Genomic DNA, 7,904 nt, shown 5'->3' with positions numbered 1-7,904 from the left:
GTGAGGGCAGTCCCGGCAGATGTTAATACGATACGTGAAGTTCCAGAGGATAAGAAAACTAGAGAATCAGGGCGACAGTTTATAGCAAGGTTACATGTAGTAGCCAAGCAGCTAACAGAAGAGTTGACCTCAGGGTTGCCTGAAGTATTTCAAGAACCAGATGAACCTATTGACAAATTCCATGCAAGGTGTGCAGCAGCGTTCACGGTCCATGACTATGACCTGAAAAATCCTAGGGAAGCTAGGTTTCTGAAAAGCATGTTTATAACTGGATTAAGAGAGGACTTGAGAGCTGAAGTGATGAAAGTAAGACCTGAATGTGTATTTGCTACCTTGGAGAATTCTCTTCCTGTGTTCCGGGGGATAGAAGCCCAAATTAATAATCGCAAAGCAAAAAAACAGCAGAAGCCGGTGCCTGTCATGGTAAATATACCTCCTGATGCCTTTAATAATGCTGTTAGAACTGCGGTCCAAGCATCAGGCATACATAACAGAGCTGCGGGAGGAGACAGAAGAAGGAGAGATGGGGTAATAGACCCAGAGGAGTGCAGACGGAAAGGGCTTTGCTATGAATGTGGCCAGAGAGGGCACCTCAAAAGGAATTGTTTCAGGAATAGAACAACTAACCCAGAGCAGACTCGTGTTTCACTGGTAGCAACTGATGAGGCAGGAAATTTGTCAGATTAGGAACTTGGCAGCCCCCAATGTGATTCTGTAATAGTGGTTCCCCCTAGGGATGGTCCAAGGGCCACCACCCAATTACAACTTCCCAATGGGAAGCAATTGAAATGTTTAATTGATACGGGGGCGAGCCGTACTATTATAAGAAAACAAGATATGCCACAACGATTCATGACAGGGAAAACGGTGAAGGGAATAGGAGCAGAGGGAGTGGTTCATCCTTTATATGAGACAGAACCTATGAATGTACGAATAGCTCAGACTACTGACTTATGTGTCCGATTGTTGGTATCGGAAAAATGCCCACTGAATTTGATAGGAGCTGATATTTTAAATGCTGTCAATGCAATCATTAAATTTGGAAAAAAGGGAATTACTGTTTCAGGCCCTTTATCGGAAGAAGCACTATCCATGGTGATGTCCATGATGTGGTTAGAAGAACAGGAAAAACAACAGGTTGAGCAAGATGAGGAGATACTGCAGATGCTTGAGCAAATACCAGCTGCACTATGGGTAAAAGATAAAACAGATGTGGGTTTGTTAAAAATAACACCTGTTTCTATTAAGTTGAAACCAGAAGCTGTACCAGTACGTATCCGACAATACCCGCTGAGTAAAGAACAAACTGAGGCTATTTCTGCACAGGTATCCACCTATCTGAAGGCAGGTATACTAAAGGAGAAAAAATCCATTTTTAATACACCTCTTTTTCCGATAAAGAAGAAGCAGACTGTGGCAGGGCAACCTGCGGTGTACCGGATGGTACATGATTTAAGGGAAATTAACAAACTAATGATAGTGGACATACCTATTGTGCCAAATCCTCATACCTTGTTGAATCAGATTCCAAGTAATGCAAGATGTTTTACTGTTATTGATTTAAGCAATGCCTTTTTCTCGGTGCCAATTGACGAAGAAAGCCAAATGCTGTTTGCTTTTACACATGCTGGCAAGCAGTACTGTTGGACACGACTGCCTCAAGGGGGAGCTACTTCCCCTTCTGTATTTTCCGAGGCAATGGCAGGAATCCTTCTTTCCTGGCACCCTGAAAGGGAAGATGTGCAGTTGATACAGTACGTGGATGATTTACTTCTTTGTACCCCAGATAGGCAAGTGTGTCTAAAGGAAACTGCTTCATTACTGATATTCTTGTATCATGAAGGATGCAAGGTGTCAAAAGACAAATTACAGATAGCGAAGGAAAAGGTCATTTTCTTGGGACATTGTAAGCTTCCATAAGAGAGAGAAGGAACAACGCGGAACGAAGGAGTAGGAGAACAGAGAGGAGTTGTGGGTTGGAAGAGGAACCCTGCCTATAGGTTCTCAGCGCAAGGCCGGGGCCCGGTCCCCGAGGTTGTATGGACACTTATGGTTCTGCAGCAGACACCGGTGGAGTAGATGGCTGTAAATGCATTACTCCCATCCAAGACTTGGGACACAACAGCAACACAGATAGAGAGCCGGGATCCAAGAGGTCCCTGATCAGGCTACAGCTGTCTGTCATACAAGTAGAGTTGTTAGGAACATGTGACAGGAGAAACTTCAGAGTAACCACGGTACTGGAGCTCTTCACACTAATAGGCGCAATAGCGGAGTCGTTCAGGACAGGTACATGTTGGCGGAGTGTTGGAGAGGAGAAGCCTGACTTGCCCGGGAGGTTGATTGAGTCTCTGCCCCGGAGGACATGGCATGGAAGCGGGCACCAGTGGTTACCAAGAACTATGAGTAAAGATCTGAAACTGCAAGCCCTAGTGTCCTCCATTCCTTCTTCTTATTGCATATATGGATATACCATTGCATCATTCCCAATCATTAATAGCCAATTTTACACTCCAATATCAGTAGACTAAAGTGCTAATGCTATTGCACATTGTCCCCAATAGCATAACGAATCTCCCTAATACAGTGTCATCTGTTGACTACACAAAGGCTCCTTTGCCCACTTGAAACACATGCCAGCCAGTGACCGAATGATTTATCTCACTCTCTCAGTCCGTAGATGTCACCTCTCATATGCACATGCTATCCCCTTATTCACATGGGAGTAACATAAATATAGTCTGATAGTAAGCTCAGCCATAAACTTAAGGCTCTGCCACATCCCGGCAATTTTGCCTCATCCCCGTACTCATAATGGAATTAATATGTCCACAATGTGCCTGAGATGTTAAGCCGTGATATTAAACTCTGTCACACCTCGGCAATGTTACCTCAACGCATTTCACCCTACACTATCATATTAGGGTACATCAGGAGGCTTAGTCCTTTTGCTGTGTGCTTATGATTTTACAACGGAGCAAAATACTCCTGGCCACGATGAGAGCCGCGTGTGGCGGCACGTACGCCAAGCTTTTATAAACAACGCGCGTGGCTCTCATCATGGCCAGGAGTATTTTGCTCCGTTGTAAAATTATTATACTGCCAACAAAATATAAATATCTACCATGTTGTAATTTTTGTCCATCAATGTGCTTCCTACAGAAAAAATCCCCCTAGGCTGTCTCTCTCCATAATATCTCTCCCACACCACCCTTCTCCAAAATATACCCCCTACACCGCTCCTCACCATAATATACCTAATATACCTCCTACACCGCACCTCCCCATAATATACCCTCTACACCACCCCTCTCCATAAGATACTCCCCACACACTGCACCCCTCCCCATAATATACCCCCTACACTGCCCCTCACCATAATATACCCCCTACACCGCCCCTCACCATAATATACCCCCCACACCACCCATCTCCATAAAATACTCCCTACACCACTCCTCGCCCCAATATCCCCTTCACTGAGCCTTGCCTTAGCATATTCCATACACAGCCCCTCCCCATAATATACCCCCACACATGCCGCCCCTCCCCATGATCAAAGTCCCTCTCCCTAATATCCTGCCTACACCACTCCTTTCCCTAATATCCCCTTCACTGCCCCTCCCCATAGTATATCCCATACACTGCCCCTCCCCATAATATACCCCCTCACACGCCACCCCTCCCCATGATAAATGTCCCTCTCCATAATATCCTGCCTACACCACCCCTCTCCATAATATCCCCTTCGCTGACTCTCCCCATAATATACCCCATACACTACCCCTCTCCAAAACATACCTCTCCATCCCATAATATCCCGCCTACACCGTCCCTCTCCATAATGTCCCCCACATACTGCCCCTAGTCTCTGTAATGTCCTCCCTCCACACTGCCCGTCTGAACACACACACACCCACTCACACACACACTCATACACACACACTCATACACACACACACTCATACACCCACATACACACACTCATACACACACATACTCACACACACACTCATACACATACACACACTCATACACCCCCACACACACACTCATACACACTTACACACACACTCATACACACCCACACACACTCATATACCCACACACACCACACTTATACACACAATGCTGTGCGGCTGCCCTTGTGGACTAACACCATGGACTCATGCCCCTTACCTTATGCACAGCCAATGCCAGATCTCCAATCTTCAGCAACTCAGCTCTGAGTCCTGCTCCTCATTGGAGCGCTGCTGCTCACCATTCTTCCCGCCGGCCGCCTTGTCCCCGCCTCTTCTGCCCTGCTCTGCGTCGCCAGCAGCAGTGTGACAAGGTCGCAGCATGATGACCTCATCACTCTGCTGCACGCTAGGCCGCGGAGTAGCAACAACGGCGATCCTCTGCTCTGTGCCAGATGTCATGCATTCAAATGTATTCGCGTCTCAAAGGCGCAAATACATGTGGATGCATCATTCATGCATGATCAAGAAGGAGTCTGCCAGACCGGCTGAAAATGAAGTTTTGGCGGCCACAATAAAAAGTACAGTGCCAGTCCTTCGGCGGCCCTGAACAGCCGTCTGGGGACCGGCCCAGGCGGAAAATGCATCCCTGCCACCCGGCCCAGCCCGCCACTGCGTGCAGGAGGCGGCGCCGCGCTGCCGCCCCCTCTCTTCAGCGACTTGATGCCGCCTGAGCTGACGGCTCAAATTGCCTCATTATAGATGCGGCCCTGATAATACCGATGTCAGATTAGGGTGCTGTGTTGATGGGGAATTGCGCAATAGAGTGAAAAGCAAGATTTAAATGGTTAATTCCATTGGAGAGCGGCTGGAAACTGAGCGCTGTAAATAGTTGTAGATAGGTAACTGGGTAGCAGTCTGTGCCCACTGATAGAGCGAGGTGCTGGGCTTAGTGCACCTGCTAGTGATACTGGATGTTCCAAATAGACAGCGGTTGGAGCTCAGACCTTGGGATGGCAGGTGCTCGGTGAGGCAAGCTGGATGTGGGTGCTCAGCTGGAGAGCTGATCCTGCCGCTGCTGGGTCTGCATGAGGAAGACGCCGGAACCTCGCGCGCTCCGGCCGGAAGCAACGCTGAGGGAGGAGGCGGGTGCGGAGCTTGTGTGACGTCAAACTAGAAGCTAGTACGGGGGCGCCCCCCGAGGTGCCGGCGTCTTCCTCGTGCAGACCCAGCAGCGGCAGGATCAGCTCTCCAGCCGAGCACTCACATCCAGCTTGCCTCACCGAGCACCTGCCATCCCAAGGTCTGAGCTCCAACCGCTGTATATTTGGAACATCCAGTATCACCAGCAGGATCACTAAGCCCAGCACCTCGCTCTATCAGTGGGCACAGACTGCTACCCAGTTACCCATCTACAACTATTGTACATCGCTCAGTTTCCAGCCGCTCTACAATGGAATTAACCATTTAAATCTTGCATTTCACTCTATTGCACAATTCCCCATCAACACAGCACCCTAATCTGACATCGATACTATCTACCACAGGACCTGGACAAAACCAACAGTTTTACTATATACAGATTTCTAAACAGTGTGAAACATCCCTGACATCAGGAAAACACCTCTGACCTCGAGATCTTCCTCATATCATTCAGTGAGTATCCGGGTAACCGGATCCCCCTATATCTCAGTATAGCACGGGGAATCCTTTCATTTACTAAAATAAATGGTGTCATTCAGATCTACTCATCCCACAAAAGGCGCAATCCTGTTTTCCAGGATTTCAGCCGTAAGCCCCGACAGAGCCACTGATGTGATGGTAATGCGTGATGTGAACCAGACTCTCTATACTTCTGTCCAAATAGTGTTAGGTTATGTGAACACGATGAGGATTTGTTGCGGATCTGCAGTGTTTTTTTCTGCGCGGAATTGCACCAAAAACGCAAAGGATTCCTAAAGCAAGGTTAATCAATGAGAATCCAGAATTGGTGTACACATGATGCGGAAAATTCAGGCCTGATTCGAACTGTTTTATTTTCCGCAGCATGTCAACTCTTTTTGAGGATCTGCAGCGTTTTTCACCCATTGACTTCCACTGAGTTGTATGGAGGAACACCGGGCTGTGGGTACCTGTGTCAGGCCGGGTTCGGAACCGTTGAGGCTGCGTCCAGTGTTGCCAGGAGGGGGAAAGAATAGGGGGACCGGACAGGAGAGAGGAGGCGTGGCTAAGCCAGGCACAGAACAGGAAGCGCAGGAAAAAGCAGTGTCACTGTTTCCCGCTGGCAGTGTGTGGCACGCTCCGCTGCGTGAGGGACAGTGCACAGTCGTGCCCCGGCAGAGTTCATGTGGACGCTCTAATAAGTGAGTGTGCAGAGCATCACGCGCCCGGGTGAGGAGAGTGTAGTGTCCGCCCTGAGGAGAGGATGTCGAGTGCAGGACCCTGAGGTGCGTCCCCCATTACTGATAGATGTGCAGCAGCACACGTGTTGGACAGAGACTCCTGCAGTGCTCCCCACTTCGGCTTTACAGATTTATGGACTAGGGGCTTAGCGGGCAAAACCGGTGACCGCCCGTTGCCACCAGAAGCTGGACCGTGATTTGTGGATTTCACCTTACGACACTGCGCTGACCACTGTCGGTACTCCAACTCCCATCGGACTATATGTTGATGAGGACCACAGAAGACCACGATAAGTGCCATTTACATATCAGACTGTCGCGTTAACCCTTTGTTTACTCCCCTTACTATTCGTTGTTTAATGTTACTAGCTCCCTGAGAGGAGACCATTGCTATCCTTTTTCTTGTTAACCAATGAAACAACCTTGTTCTGCATTCCTGCATCTGCTTACAGAGTCACTCAAATCTGCAGCAAAAATGCAGATGTAAAAAGGTTTGCGGATTCGCTGCGGATTTAGTGTGGTTTTGGTGCCAAAAATGCAGCAGATTTGTTAAAAGGACATGATGTCAGAAGGAGGAAGAGTTTGTGGGTGAAGAGTCTAGAATAGAGCCTATCTTGGTTGAAGCACATCAACAATGGAGGTTGGACTTGAAAATGACATTTATTAAAAAAATTTTCTTTAAAGAATGTATCTTTATTTAGCTAACAAATCCACATGCAATTCCACATACAAATCCACTTAAAAAACGCATGAAATCCGCACAAAAAAACGCGTGGAAATTCCACTGCGTTTTCGACCAAGAGATGCAGAAACCGCGAAGAAATTTCCACAAGCAAATCCGCAACGTGAGCACATAGCCTTAAGGTTTATTTTTTTTCATGAGATAAAGTTTTATATTCTCACCATTTCGGAATAGATTCAATTTATCGATAATTTTTCATTTTATCTTTTTGTAATGGAGGATGAATAAAAATAACCATTCTGACATTTATTTTTAAAGGGGATGTCCAGGTTTGGTGCTCGTCTGCAATCACTATAGCAGCACTTATTCAGAATAACGCATCATTACTTGGAAAACCATGACAGCAACTGGACGGATCCGTCACGGACAATAGGAATGGCCTGGAGGAAGCTGTGATTAAGGCGACGTTCACACCTTCAGTAAATGGTCAGTACTTTAGATTAGTATTTATTCCACTCCTGATTTTCGATTACAGATACTGATGTAAAAAACTGAACGTGTGAACGTGGCCCAACAAGAAGTCTTATCACTGGTACATGAAAAATACTGACATGAGTATGGCCTAAGGCTCAATCCACACTGACATTCTGCGTTTTGTATTTCTGTTCCTATAAGGTCTCGGTCAGACGAGGATATGTGCAGTGGCGTAACGTGAGGCTCATGGGCCCCAATGCAAAAGCTTCAACGGGGCCGCCAATTATTGCAAGTCTTTAATAGTATTTGTCTTTACATATAGGCCAAAGGGAGTTTTTGGGCCCCTTAGGCTCCAGGGCGCGGGTGAGACTATGGTTACGCCCCTGG

This window comes from Dendrobates tinctorius, unplaced genomic scaffold (genome assembly GCF_039654945.1).
Source record: "Dendrobates tinctorius isolate UK_male_01 unplaced genomic scaffold, ASM3965494v1 ptg000199l, whole genome shotgun sequence".
In the NCBI taxonomy this organism is placed as follows: Eukaryota; Metazoa; Chordata; class Amphibia; order Anura; family Dendrobatidae; genus Dendrobates; species Dendrobates tinctorius.
The sequence above is the reverse complement of the archived record's forward strand: the minus strand, read 5'-3'. Positions refer to the sequence as shown.